This window comes from Pseudophryne corroboree, chromosome 6, assembly GCF_028390025.1.
Source record: "Pseudophryne corroboree isolate aPseCor3 chromosome 6, aPseCor3.hap2, whole genome shotgun sequence".
Lineage (NCBI taxonomy): Eukaryota > Metazoa > Chordata > Amphibia > Anura > Myobatrachidae > Pseudophryne > Pseudophryne corroboree.
Genome location: NC_086449.1, coordinates 23,066,049 through 23,081,509, shown reverse-complemented (window position 1 = coordinate 23,081,509; position 15,461 = coordinate 23,066,049). Strand labels below are relative to the sequence as shown.

Here is a 15,461-nt window from a genome sequence, read left to right as displayed (position 1 = left end):
ATTTTAGGACTAAAAATAATATTGTGAGGTGTGAGGTGTTCAGAATAGACTGAAAATGAGTGGAAATTATGGTTGTTGAGGTTAATAATACTATGGGATCAAAATGACCCCCAAATTCTATGATTTAAGCTTTTTTTGAGGGTTTCGTGGGGAATGGGGGGGGGGGGTGTCAGCGTTGCAGATGTGCAGCAGGGTGCCCGGGTGTGCTGGCAGACATGGGTGGGGTCTTTCATGAAGGGTGTTACTGTGCTACCAGAGCGGGGAGCAGTGTCAGGGCGTTGTGTTACTTGTAGTGCCACGGGGAAACATGGAGCGCATAAGGCAGTGGGGTGTATAGCTAGGCGTATAAATGTAGATGGGAAGCGGGGTGACTAGGGGGGATGTCGGCGGCATCTAAGTTTGCACGGGTATTGTGGGGAATAGCAGTGGGGGGGGAGGGTGTCAGCGTTGCAGATGTGCAGGAGGTCAGGGTATTGTGTATGACTATGTGGTGGATGTAAGGGCGGCTGGGAGCTGTAGTTCCACGAATGGAAGCAGGGGTAGCGCTGTAGAGCTTTTTTCTATAGTTGGCCTATATTTATATGTCGATATATTATCTGTCAAAGTAATTAGTGTCGATCTTAGTTTTGTCGATCTTGTATATGTCGACCTATTACCTGTCGAGCCTATTAAGTGTCGATCTAAGTTTTGTCGATCTAAGTTTTGTCGACTAAATAGATGTTCGAACTATTTGCGGTCGACTTTTTAACGGTCGATAAAACAAATTTCGAACTAGTTGATGTCGAAATAAAAGATGTTGGAACTAATGGCAGTCGGCCTATTTACTGTCAAACTACTTACTGTCGATCTAACGCTGTGGTCGAACAAACTACTGTCGATCTTAATCAATGTCTATTTATATTATGTGGAACAGTATGTTATGTCTAACTAAAATATTCGACAAAGTAGCTGACGATCATTTGTTACGGTCGAACAAATACATGTCGAAATAATGTTACTGTCGATATACAGACAGTCGATGAGTTGTATTGGTCGAAGTACCGTGGTCGATCAAAGCATTGTCGAACGGACGAATGCCGATAAAACGAACCACACCCCCAGCGCGGATGCCTATAGAAAACACCAGTGACACATGAGGCAAGTGGGGAGGGGAGGTTGGGGCATTTATTATGTGTATATGCGGCACTGCTATCATGGGTATTATGTGTATAAACAGAACTGATACCATGGGTATTATGTGTATAAACAGAACTGATACCATGGGCATTATGTGTATAAGCGTCACTGATACTGCGGCATTATGTGTATAAGCGGCACTGATACTGTGGCATTATGTGTATAAGCGGCACTGATACCGTGGCATTATGTGTATAAGCGGCACTGATACTGTGGTATTATGTGTATAAACAGAACTGATACCATGGGCATTATGTGTATAAGCGGAACTGATACTGTGGCATTATGTGTATAAGCGGCACTGATACCGTGGCATTATGTGTATAAGCGGCACTGATACTGTGGGCATTGCTATGGGTTTATGCTGCCCTGCTACTGTGAGCATTATTATATGTATAAGCGGCACTGATACCATGGGCATTATGTTTATAAGCGGCACTGCTACCTTGGGCATTGTTGTGTGTATAAGCAGCACTGATACTGTGGCCATTGTTATGTGTATAACTGGCACTGCTACCTTGGGTATTATTTGTATAAGAGGCACTGATACTGTGGCATTATGTGTATAAGCGGCACTGCAACCATGGGCATTATGTGTACGAGAAGCACTGATACCATGGGCGTTATTATGTGTATAAGCAGCACTGATACCTTGTAGGCATTATTATGCGTATAAGCGGCATTGATGCCTTGTGGGCATTATTATGTGTATAAGTGGCACTGATGCATTGTGGGCATTATTATGTGTATAAGTGGCACTGATGCATTGTGGGTATTATTATGTGTATAAGCAGCACTGATACCTTGTGAGCATCATTATGTGTATAAGGGGCATTGATACTGTGAGCATTATGTGTATAAGTAGCACTGCTATCGTGGGCATTGCTATGGGTATAATTGGCACAGCTACCGTGGGCATTATTATGTGTATAATGGGCATTGATACCATGGGCATTATTATATGTATAAGCGGCACTGCTACTGTGGGCTTTATTATGTGTATAAGAGCACTGCTACCGTGGGCATTATGTGTATAACTGGCACTGCTACCGTGGGCATTATGAGTATGAGGGTGTGGTATGAGTTGCCGGCGCCCGCTTTAATACCGTGGGCATTGTTATGTGTATAAGTGTCACTGCAACTATGGTCATTATGAGTATGAGAGGCACTGATATCATGGGCATTATTATGTGTATAAGCGGCACTGATACCTTGTGGCCATTATTATATGTATAAGCAGCACTGATACCTTGTGAGCATTATTATGTGTATAAGTGGCACTGTTGTCATGGGCATTATGTGTATAAGTGGCACAGCTGCCATGGGCATTATGTGTATAAGAAGCACTGCTACCATGGGTATTGCTATGGGTATATAAGCGGCACTGCTAGTGTGGCCATTATTATGTGTATAAGCGGCACTGCTATCGTGGGCATTATTATGTGTATAAGAGCACTGCTACCGTAAGCATTATGTGCATAAGTGGCACTGCTACTGTGGACATTATTATGTGTATAAGAGCACTGCTACCATGGCCAGTGTGTGCATAAGTGGCACTGCTACCGTGGGCATAATGTGTATAAGTGTCACTGCTACCGTGGGCATTATTATGTGTATAAGAGCACTGCGACCATGGGCATTATGTGCATAAGTGGCACTGCTACCGTGGGCATTATGTGTATAAGCGGCACTGATACCATGGGCATTTTTATGGGTTTAAGCGCCACACAGTGGTTTTCTTTGGTTTGTTGACTTTCACATTACACTGTTGATATAGGTGAAGAGGAGGAGAGGGCAGTTGAGGTGATTGAAGGAAGGCCACATCCTTAGGCCCTTTGTAAATTTCAGCTCCAGGCCCATGTGGACCTTTATCTGGCACTGCCCTAGAGTGAACACTATTTTCCATATGGCAACTGTTCAATACTCACATTTACTTTTCATACTTCTTCTATTGGCCAGCCTAAAGGGCAATGGGCCTTACACAGAGTTGTCCGCACTCAGTTGGACGATATTGTAAATCTGCATAAGCGTTCTAGTCGCAAAGAGCATGTGTTGCGATACTTACCACAAAGTCTGTAGATCAATGCAGGGCGTTCCTGGTGTTCTAAAGATGCAACAGAGATGGATTTGCACTGCCGCATGATGCTACAAGTGGGCGTCTCAGGCCCAATGACTCCTCCCATGGGGAAGGGGTATTTACTGACACTCAACGATCTTCCTATTGTGGATGATGAATGGTTATTGGGAAAACATGGATCTTGTGTTGAGGTCTCCTATAAGTCTCCCTACTCGTAGCAGTTATTTGGGTCATCATGTTTTTGGTGCTAAACCATTGCATGTATGCCCGTCACAATAGTGTTTCTACAGCCATCACACGTACAGTCGTCCATTTCCGCCCACAGCCCCTCAATGATTCAGACAAGCCAGACCCCTCTTCAATTGTTTCGGCCAGAATAAGGCCCAAATCTGTCACGAGTTAATCAACCAGTGGTATATATAGAGGTGACTGAGGGGCAGATTTAACAATGAGTGATATTCATGTTATCCCTCATTACTAATCGTAAAAGGTGCTCCAGCCAATCTGCTCCTATCTCTCATTATTCAAATACATGACAGGAGCTGATTGGTTGGCCACTTAAACACAACACTGCTGAAGCCAACTTACAATATAAATGGTGTTTGTGCATTGTGTTACTTTTAAAAAGGAGCCAGTGGGTGTGAATGCATTTTCCTCTTTATTCAGAGAGATAAAACTTTACTATGTCTGTGCCAAGTGAGGGCATGGGGCGGCCATGTTGGTCTGTTGGTTGGTATTTATCAGCCCCATTGAATGTGTCTCCGGGGAGAGCAAGAAAAAAAGACATCACTCCAGATAGGCCAATTGTGGCCCGGTCTTTTTCCAATATATTGAATAGTCTGGAAACTAGCGATCCCATCAGGGCAGGTCTTACTCATGGCTTGAAAACTCCCCCGTTTCTCTCCATCTCCCTCCAGATATTCTCCAGTTGAACACAGGAACTTGATGTTGCTCAAAGATCCTCTATATTTATCTATGTGGTAGAATTTCAGTGCAGCCGCAACCAGATAACCGTCCCCTGAGCACCTTTTAATTGCGGTCCACTCCCCTCTCCTAGAGAAAACAAGGATGAGAAGAGGACATTAGATCCTAATCTACAGCACTTTATTATAGTAGTCACAGAGCATAAGGTGATGCTTATCTCACAGTGGGTGAGCTATATCATGTCGAAGGTGACCATGTTGTCATTCATGAGAATATCCACTATCAATGACCATTTCCCCACCATTGTCCTACTACCCCACCACTAGACCCTGCTCTCTCCTTCCCAGTGGTGCAAGTATGCGGGTATGGGTGGGTACAGCGTACCCTTAAGAATTTAGCCGTGGGTACGCCGTACCCACACCGATGGGCCGCCACTCGCTACCACTAATGTGAGGGGAGGAAAGCGCAGCGTGCATCTCTCCCGCCCCTCAGTGTCTTCGTTCAAATCAGTTCCGCCCGTGAGCCAATCAGAGCTTGAGGACCTGCAGCCAAGGCTGCCGGACCTCGAGCTTTGATTGGCTCACAGATCGGCGCTGAATTGAACTCACCCGCACCCGCTGGAGACTGAGGGGAAGGAGAGGTGCACGCTGCGCTCTCCTCCCCTCACACACACAGGAGACAGGACAGCAGCAGCGGTGAGCAGCATGGGGGGGATTTATGTATACCTGGCACTGGGGGCATATCTGGCACTGGGGGGGGTATGTATACCTGTCACTTGGAGCATATCTGGCACGGGGGGCATATCTGGCACTGGGGGGACATGTGTACCTGGCACTGGGGGCATATCTGGCACTGGGGGGACATGTGTACCTGGCACTGGGGGCATATCTGGCACTGGGGGGACATGTGTATCTGGCACTGGGGGCATATCTGGTACTGGGGGGACATGTGTATCTGGCACTGGGGGCATATCTGGCACTAGGGGGACATGTGTATCTGGCACTGGGAGCATATCTGGCACTGCGGTGACATGTGTATCTGGCACTGCGGTATATCTGGCACTGTGGGGACATGTGTATCTGGCACTGGGGGCATTTCTGTATCTGGCACTGGGGGCATATCTTGCACTGCGGGGACATGTGTATCTGGCACTGGGGGCATTTCTGTATCTGGCACTGGGGGGCAATGTATATCTGTCACTCTGGGGACATTTGTGTGTCTAGCACAGTGAGGCAATGTATATCTGGCACTGTGGGGCAATGTATATCTGGCACTGTGTGGCAACGTGTATCTGGCACTGTGGGGCAACATATATCTGGCACTGTGAGGCAACGTGTATCTGGCACTGTGGGGCAATGTATATCTGGCACTGTTTGGCAATGTATATCTGGCACTGTGGGGTAATGTATATCTGGCACTGTGAGGCAATGTATATCTGGCACTCTGGGGACATTTGTGTATTTGGCACAGTGAGGCAATGTATATCTGGCACTGTGGGGCAATGTATATCTGGCACTGTGTGGCAACGTGTATCTAGCACTGTGGGGCAACATATATCTGGCACTGTGAGGCAACGTGTATCTGGCACTGTGGGGCAATGTATATCTGGCACTGTGAGGCAATGTATATCTGGCACTGTGGGGTAATGTATATCTGGCACTGTGAGGCAATGTATATCTGGCACTCTGGGGACATTTGTGTATTTGGCACAGTGAGGCAATGTATATCTGGCACTGTGGGGCAATGTATATCTGGCACTGTGTCGCAATGTATATCTGTCACTGTGGGGTAATGTATATCTGGCACTGTGGGGCAACGTGTATCTGGCACTGTGGGGCAATGTATATCTGGCACTGTGGGGTAATGTATATCTGGCACTGTGAGGCAATGCATATCTGGCACTCTGGGGACATTTGTGTATCTGGCACTGTGGGGCAATGTATATCTGGCACTGTGTGGCAACGTGTATCTGGCACTGTGGGGCAACATATATCTGGCACTGTGAGGCAACGTGTATCTGGCACTGTGGGGCAATGTATATCTGGCACTGTGGGGCAATGCATATCTGGCAGTCTGGGGACATTTGTGTATCTGGCACAGTGAGGCAATGTACTGTATATCTGGCACTGTGGGGCAATGTATATCTGGCACTGTGGGGCAATGTATATCTGGCACTGTGGGGCAACGTGTATCTGGCACTGTGGGGCAATGTTTATCTGGTTCTGTGGGTCAACGTGTATCTGTCACTGTGGGGTAATGTATATCTGGCACTGTGGGGCAACGTGTATCTGGCACTGTGGGGCAATGTATATCTGGCACTGTGGGGTAATGTATATCTGGCACTGTGAGGCAATACATATCTGGCACTCTGGGGACATTTGTGTATCTGGCACTGTGGGGCAATGTATATCTGGCACTGTGTGGCAACGTGTATCTGGCACTGTGGGGCAACACATATCTGGCACTGTGAGGCAACGTGTATCTGGCACTGTGGGGCAATGTATATCTGGCACTGTGGGGCAATGTATATCTGGTACTGTGGGGTAATGTATATCTGGCACTGTGAGGCAATGTATATCTGGCACTCTGGGGACATTTGTGTATCTGGCACAGTGAGGCAATGTATATCTGGCACTGTGGGTTAATGTATATCTGGCACTGTTGGGCAATGTATATCTGTCACTGTGGGGTAATGTATATCTGGCACTGTGGGGCAACGTGTATCTGGCACTGTGGGGCAATGTATATCTGGCACTGTGGGGTAATGTATATCTGGCACTGTGAGGCAATGCATATCTGGCAGTCTGGGGACATTTGTGTATCTGGCACAGTGAGGCAATGTACTGTATATCTGGCACAGTGGGGCAATGTATATCTGGCACTGTGGGGCAATGTATATCTGGCACTGTGGGGACATTTGTGTATCTGGCACAGTGAGGCAATGTATATCTGGCAGTCTGGGGACATTTGTGAATCTGGCACTGTGAGGCAATGTACTGTATATCTGGCACTGTGGGGCAATGTATATCTGGCACTGTGGGGCAATGTATATCTGGCACTGTGGGGCAATGTATATCTGGCACTGTGGGGCAATGTATATCTGGCACTGTGGGGCAATGTATATCTGGCACTGTGGGGCAATGTATATCTGGCATTGTGGGGCAATGTATATCTGGCACTGTGGGGCAACGTGTATCTGGCACTGTGGGGCAATGTATATCTGGCACTGTGGGGCAATGTTTATCTGGTTCTGTGGGTCAACGTGTATCTGGCACTATTGTGGTCATATGTGTATCTGCCCCTCCCCCATATGTGTATCATGCCCCCATTTTCATTGGCCACGCCCCATGTGGCCACACCCATTTTTTGGGCGCTTGCCCCTTCGGCGCGCACACACGGTACCTGTATGACATTTTTTCTACTTGCACCACTGCTCCTTCCTCTCCCTGTCACCGCACCTCACCTCCATCCACATCACACTATACTCCCTCCCTGCCCACCACCTGCAGTTTCCCTTCCTAGCTCAGGAACCCGCTCCATCACTACAGTCTCTTCATCTCCAACTTAATTTCACCTCAACGCTACAGAAACCTGATAATCTCATTCACATCTCTCCCACAACAAACTCTGTCCCTCTTTCCAGTGCCCACTGGAATGCTAGATCTGTCTATAATAAACTGGTCTGCACACAACACCTTTTCATCTCTAAACCCCTGAATCTCCCAGCAATTACTGGAATCTGGATTTCCCCCTCTGACACCACTTCTCACGCAGCTGTCGCTTCTAGGGCCTCCCATTCTCTCACACCTCCCAGCCTGAGGGTCAGCATAGTGGTGTTTTTGGGAACCATCAATCCTCAGGTTATTCTTACCAACTCATACCCTCAGAACCATCCCTTACATTCTCTACATTTGAGGTTCATGCTATATAGTGGCGGATTTAGGGGTGGGTGAAGAGGGCAATCAAACACAGTGAAAGCCACACCCACATACTGATCAGTGCTGTGACAGTGCAGCACCGGCCAGGCAGGGCTTCTGTGAGCAGCGGCCATCTGGCCACATTATACACACAGTCAGCTTGCTGTCAGCTCACCCTGAGCCACCCGGCTGGCTAGAGCAGGAGCTGGTGACACCACCTATAATTTCTACCCTGTCTGCAGTGCTTCTGAATGCAGTGAGTCAGCATAATGTGGGGGGGCCCCTTGTAGCCCCTTGTAGCTTAGCCCCCAGTAGTAATGCCCCCCAGTAGTAATGCCCCCCAGTAGTTTGCTCCCTTGTAGTTTGCCCCCTTGTAGTTTAGCCCCCAAGTAGTAATGCACCTGTAGTTATGCCCCTAGTAGTTTACCCCTTGTAGTTATGCCCCATCTGGGTCTCCCCGAACTTAACCCTCCTGCAACAGCTGGCAATCAAAAGATGATGCCACTCTTTGAATCTGGCATCAATTGCATGCCAATCACGGCTCACAGGGATGCCAGTCAATGAGAAGCTGCCACTTGGCAGCTTCTCATTGGCGGGCGGTCAACAAGCTGTGATTGACTCGTGCCAGTTTAAAAAAAGAAGCCTTGCTTTCTTTTAATTGGCAGCCGGTCCGCTCGCAAGCTGGAATGAACCGGACTCCCCTGAGGAAATGGAGAAAGGGACCCCTGGGACCATCATTGTGCATAGGAGAAGTATACTGCTCGTTACCAACTGAGCATTCATTTGGCTCCCTTCACCACCATCACACTGCTGGCAATATCGCATTCAGATTGAAGGCACTGCACAGCGGCTTTTCTGCACTGACGTACCCTCCGCGAAGCCATCAGCGGCTGTGTGCAGTAACTCCCTGCAGCCGGAGTCCGGTTCACAGAAGCCGTGCAGAGTGACTATCTATTTGCGGTCGGCCAAGTGAACGGACAAACCCTGCAGCTCCTGCATATGTAGCTTATACTGCCCACTGCTCAGCAACAAATTCCGGGAGCTGTTTTATACTGATTCAACCTTGGCACTTAACATTTCATCTATTACTGTGAGCCAAATTCAACACCACCGGTACTTTGCTATTGTGATCATATAGCCGGAGGACATATATGCCCTTTTATTACGGGCTACCTATTTGGATTAAGGTGTTAGAGACCAATACCATCAACAGCTGTAATTTTAATGATTATAGGTATCAATTACTCATAGCACTTTGGGACTTCCAGGGGGGATCCGGTCTGAAGATCGACAGTATCTAGGTCGACAATGTTTAGGTCAACCATTGTAGGTCGACAGTCACTAGGTCGACATGAATGGAAGGTCGACAGGGTTTCTAGGTCGACATGTGCTAGGTCGACAGGTCTAAATGTCGACATGAGTTTTTCACATTTTTTATCTTTTTCAGAATTTTTTCATACTTAACGATCCACGTGGACTACGATTGGAACGGTAATCTGTGCCGAGTGAAGCGGTAGCGGAGCGAAGGCACCATGCCCGAAGCATGGCGAGCGAAGCGAGCCATGCGAGGGGACGCGGTGCACTAATTTGGGATCCCGGTCACTCTACGAAGAAAACGACACCAAAAAAAAAAAAAAAATCCTCATGTCGACCTTTAGACCTGTCGACCTAGCACATGTCGACCTAGAAACCCTGTCGACCTTCCATCCATATCGACCTAGTGACTGTAGCCTACAGTGGTCGACCTAAACATTGTCGACCTAGATACTGTCGATTTGATGAACCACACCCCTTCCAGGGAATCCCTATATTCATGCAATCTGTACACATGTAGAGCTGTCACACACTTTTGCTATTCAGCTCATTTGAGATTCAAATGTTTTAAAAAAATTTCATTGTTGCTATTATATTATATGATATTATAAGATATTAAATATGCTGCTAGACATGCTCCATTTTTCATCACTGTGACCCGGAAGCTGTTTTCCTGGCTCCAGACCCCGTGTCCACAGGACAGAAGCTGTGTGCGTGTGCACAGCAGCTTTTTACCACTTCTTGGTTAAGCAGAGCAGGGCCGCCATCAAGGGGGTGCTGGCAACTCTGACAAAGAGGGGAGGGCCAGGGGCACTTATTCTGAACAGCGATTTTTCCGCTGCTGTGCAATGGGCCCTGTTCATCCCCCGCCTACTACTCATGATGCTCGCCGCATCAGTACAGCAGAAACTCAGTATTCTGTATTTAATACTATTGAATATGTCCCTACCAAAATGGCTGCCACCCTTAGAGGAGACAGTTATTAAATATGCTAGAGGAGGCGGTGGCCATTTGGGGGTTACATTTTCAATAGTATTCCACACGGAATACTGAGTTTCTGCTGCACGTGGCGGACGAGGGGCATCAAGAACTGCGGGCGTGGGAGGTGGGGAACGGTGCCCATAACTAGCAGTCAATACTTTGCTCTTGAAGAGGGGGCAGCTGCGAACAGGTAAGGGGATCCTGGCCCTGACAATAAGCAGAACCCCTGACAGGTACGGGGGCATAATCTGTTTTTAGTCAGAGACTGAAGCATTACCAGAGAGGAGAAGGCCCTCATGAAGCCTGCGCATGCACCCTCTCCTCTCTTAATATGCCCCCCCCCCCCAGCCTCCCTGCCCCACCGTGGGACTGTTAGGAGGTATGCCAAAATATTTATCAGTATACTGTTCTTATGTTTGAAGCTATAATAGTCCCTGTCATTAAGGGGTTAAGGTACTTACGTCACCTCTGTAGATTTTTCTATGGACTCATCTGTGAGGTCCGTAGATCCGAAGACTATTCCGATACCGTTTGCAATAGTCTCGTTTATTTGTCCATGTGGTTTCTCTACCTGTGTTGGAGGAAAAACACAGGAAAATTGTATACACAAATATACCATTTTTTTTTTCTGGTCTCCACCTACTGGAGGCGGCCATTTTGCTGGCTGGACCAAATTAGTCAGAAGGCGATCATTCTTTTCCTTAGATACTAATGTCATCACTGAAACATGAGGTATATTGTGCCTCACTCCATCATGAAGAGTTGAGTGGCTGAATACTGCCTCAGTGCCCAAAATTCCTGAGGCTGACATGTTCGGTTTAAGAGTTCTACTAAAAAAAACAAGGGGTCCTAGGAAAGATTTATTAGAGATCAAACCAAAAGTAAAATGGGGGAATAGTACATATAAATGGTCTTTTGTAACAACCTATAGTAGTCAATATAGGGATATTGAGAAGTCATTATGAAACATTGGGGAATTTTAAAAAGGACCAAGATATAGGATCATTGTTACCAACAAATCTGAAATGTATTTATAAGAGAGCCCAAAACTTGAGTAATCAATTGGTAAAAAGTACATTACTGCCTAAAAAACATCTGACAACTATAAAATTGAAGGGTTTTATGGTGTGGCCTTTGGATGTAAGTGTATAAAAGGTACAAGTACTAAACTGACTAAAGTTAATATAAATGGTAAAATATTCAGAATCTCAGACTTTGTGTCATGTAATACCAGTAATATAATCTACGGGATAGAATGTAAATGTGGACTGTGGTATATCGGCCGAATGACTAGACCATTTAAGGTCCGCATTGGGGAACATCTCCGTAATATAAGAAAAGGACTAACAACACATGCATTATCAGTAGAGATGAGCGGGTTTGGTTCCTCGGAATCCGAACCCCCCCGAACTTCAGCCTTTTTACACGGGTCCGAGGCAGACTCGGATCTTCCCGCCTTGCTCGGTTAACCCGAGCGCACCCGAACGTCATCATCCCGCTGTCGGATTCTCGCGAGGCTCGTATTCTATCGCGAGACTCGGATTCTATATAAGGAGCCGCGCGTCGCCGCCATTTTCACACGTGCATTGAGATTGATAGGGAGAGGACGTGGCTGGCGTCCTCTCCGTTAGAATAGATAGAGACACTTGAGTTGATTACTTAGTAATTTTGGGGAGCATTAGGAGTACTCAGAGTGCAGAGTTTTGCTGATAGTTACTAGTGACAACCACCAGTTTTATTTATTATTTAATATAATCCGTTCTCTGCCTGAAAAAAAACGATACACAGTCACATACCATATCTGTGCTCAGCCTCAGTGTGCTGCATGATAATATCATCTATGTATATCTGACTGTGCTGAGTGCTCACTGCTCACACAGCTGAATTGTGGGGGAGACTGGGGTGCAGTTATAGCAGGAGTACAGTGCACACTTTTGCTGCCAGTGTGACTGACCAGTGACCACCAGTTTATTGTCTGCCTGAAAAAGTTAAACACTCCTGTGGTGTTTTTTTTTTTATTCTATAAACGCATTCTGCTGACAGTGTCCAGCAGGTCCGTCATTCATTATATTATATAAATATTTACCTGCAGCAGTGTTATATTTTTTTTGTTCATCTCTATCATCTTTATCATCTCTATATTAGCAGACGCAGTACGGTAGTCCACGGCTGTGGCTACCTCTGTGTCGTCAGTGCTCGTCCATAATTGTATACCTACCTGTGGTGGGGTTTTTTTTTCTATCTTCTTCATACTAGTAGTTTAGGAGTCTGCTGACAGTGTCCAGCAGGTCCGTCATTATATTATATATACCTGTAGTAGTGATATATATTTTTTTTTTATATCATTATCATCTCTATACTAGCAGACGCAGTACGGTAGTCCACGGCAGTAGCTACCTCTGTGTCGTCAGTGCTCGTCCATAATTGTATACCTACCTGTGGTGGGTTTTTTTTTTCTATCTTCTTCATACTAGTAGTTTAGGAGTCTGCTGACAGTGCCCAGCAGGTCCGTCATTATATTATATATACCTGCAGTAGTGATATATATATATTTTTTATATCATTATCATCTCTATACTAGCAGACGCAGTACGGTAGTCCATGGCTGTAGCTACCTCTGTGTCGTCAGTGCTCGTCCATAATTGTATACCTACCTGTGGTGGGGTTTTTTTTTTCTATCTTCTTCATACTAGTAGTTTAGGAGTCTGCTGACAGTGTCCAGCAGGTCCGTCATTATATTATATATACCTGCAATAGTGATATATATATATTTTTTATATCATTATCATCTCTATACTAGCAGACGCAGTACGGTAGTCCACGGCTGTAGCTACCTCTGTGTCGTCAGTCACTCGTCATCCATAAGTATACTAGTATCCATCCATCTCCATTGTTTACCTGAGGTGCCTTTTAGTTGTGCCTATTAAAATATGGAGAACAAAAATGTTGAGGTTCCAAAAATAGGGAAAGATCAAGATCCACTTCCACCTCGTGCTGAAGCTGCTGCCACTAGTCATGGCCGAGACGATGAAATTCCATCAACGTCGTCTGCCAAGGCCGATGCCCAATGTCATAGTACAGAGCATGTAAAATCCAAAACACAAAATATCAGTAAAAAAAGGACTCAAAAATCTAAAATAAAATCGTCGGAGGAGAAGCGTAAACTTGCCAATATGCCATTTACGACACGGAGTGGCAAGGAACGGCTGAGGCCCTGGCCTGTGTTCATGGCTAGTGGTTCAGCTTCACATGAGGATGGAAGCACTCAGCCTCTCGCTAGAAAAATGAAAAGACTTAAGCTGGCAAAAGCACAGCAAAGAACTGTGCGTTCTTCGAAATCACAAATCCACAAGGAGAGTCCAATTGTGTCGGTTGCGATGCCTGACCTTCCCAACACTGGACGTGAAGAGCATGCGCCTTCCACCATTTGCACGCCCCCTGCAAGTGCTGGAAGGAGCACCCGCAGTCCAGTTCCTGATAGTCAGATTGAAGATGTCAGTGTTGAAGTACACCAGGATGAGGAGGATATGGGTGTTGCTGGCGCTGGGGAGGAAATTGACAAGGAGGATTCTGATGGTGAGGTGGTTTGTTTAAGTCAGGCACCCGGGGAGACACCTGTTGTCCATGGGAGGAATATGGCCATTGACATGCCTGGTGAAAATACCAAAAAAATCAGCTCTTCGGTGTGGAAGTATTTCAACAGAAATGCGGACAACAGGTGTCAAGCCGTGTGTTGCCTTTGTCAAGCTGTAATAAGTAGGGGTAAGGACGTTAACCACCTCGGAACATCCTCCCTTATACGTCACCTGCAGCGCATTCATCATAAGTCAGTGACAAGTTCAAAAACTTTGGGCGACAGCGGAAGCAGTCCACTGACCAGTAAATCCCTTCCTCTTGTAACCAAGCTCACGCAAACCACCCCACCAACTCCCTCAGTGTCAATTTCCTCCTTCCCCAGGAATGCCAATAGTCCTGCAGGCCATGTCACTGGCAATTCTGACGAGTCCTCTCCTGCCTGGGATTCCTCCGATGCATCCTTGAGTGTAACGCCTACTGCTGCTGGCGCTGCTGTTGTTGCTGCTGGGAGTCGATGGTCATCCCAGAGGGGAAGTCGTAAGACCACTTTTACTACTTCCACCAAGCAATTGACTGTCCAACAGTCCTTTGCGAGGAAGATGAAATATCACAGCAGTCATCCTGCTGCAAAGCGGATAACTGAGGCCTTGGCATCCTGGGCGGTGAGAAACGTGGTTCCGGTATCCATCATTACTGCAGAGCCAACTATAGACTTGTTTGAGGTACTGTGTCCCCGGTACCAAATACCATCTAGGTTCCATTTCTCTAGGCAGGCGATACCGAAAATGTACACAGACCTCAGAAAAAGACTCACCAGTGTACTAAAAAATGCAGTTGTACCCAATGTCCACTTAACCACGGACATGTGGACAAGTGGAGCAGGGCAGACTCAGGACTATATGACTGTGACAGCCCACTGGGTAGATGTATTGACTCCCGCCGCAAGAACAGCAGCGGCGGCACCAGTAGCAGCATCTCGCAAATGCCAACTCTTTCCTAGGCAGGCTACGCTTTGTATCACCGCTTTCCAGAATACGCACACAGCTGAAAACCTCTTACGGCAACTGAGGAAGATCATCGCAGAATGGCTTACCCCAATTGGACTCTCCTGTGGATTTGTGGCATCGGACAACGCCAGCAATATTGTGTGTGCATTAAATCTGGGCAAATTCCAGCACGTCCCATGTTTTGCACATACCTTGAATTTGGTGGTGCAGAATTATTTAAAAAACGACAGGGGCATGCAAGAGATGCTGTCGGTGGCCAGAAGAATTGCGGGACACTTTCGGCGTACAGGCACCACGTACAGAAGACTGGAGCAACACCAAAAACGCCTGAACCTGCCCTGCCATCATCTGAAGCAAGAAGTGGTAACGAGGTGGAATTCAACCCTCTATATGCTTCAGAGGTTGGAGGAGCAGCAAAAGGCCATTCAAGCCTATACAACTGACCACAATATAGGAGGTGGAATGCACCTGTCTCAAGCGCAGTGGAGA

At 46.7% G+C, this 15,461-nt stretch overlaps 1 long non-coding RNA gene across 1 annotated transcript; it reads right to left on the bottom strand.

The window, feature by feature from the left end:
* Nucleotides 1–3,892: 3,892 nt before the first annotated feature.
* On the bottom strand, nucleotides 3,893–10,958 carry LOC134934772 (uncharacterized). The gene is made up of 2 exons (XR_010179801.1): nucleotides 10,851–10,958; nucleotides 3,893–4,306 (listed from the first exon to the last, which is right to left on the bottom strand). It is a non-coding gene; the product is annotated as an uncharacterized LOC134934772 (long non-coding RNA).
* Nucleotides 10,959–15,461: the final 4,503 nt, after the last annotated feature.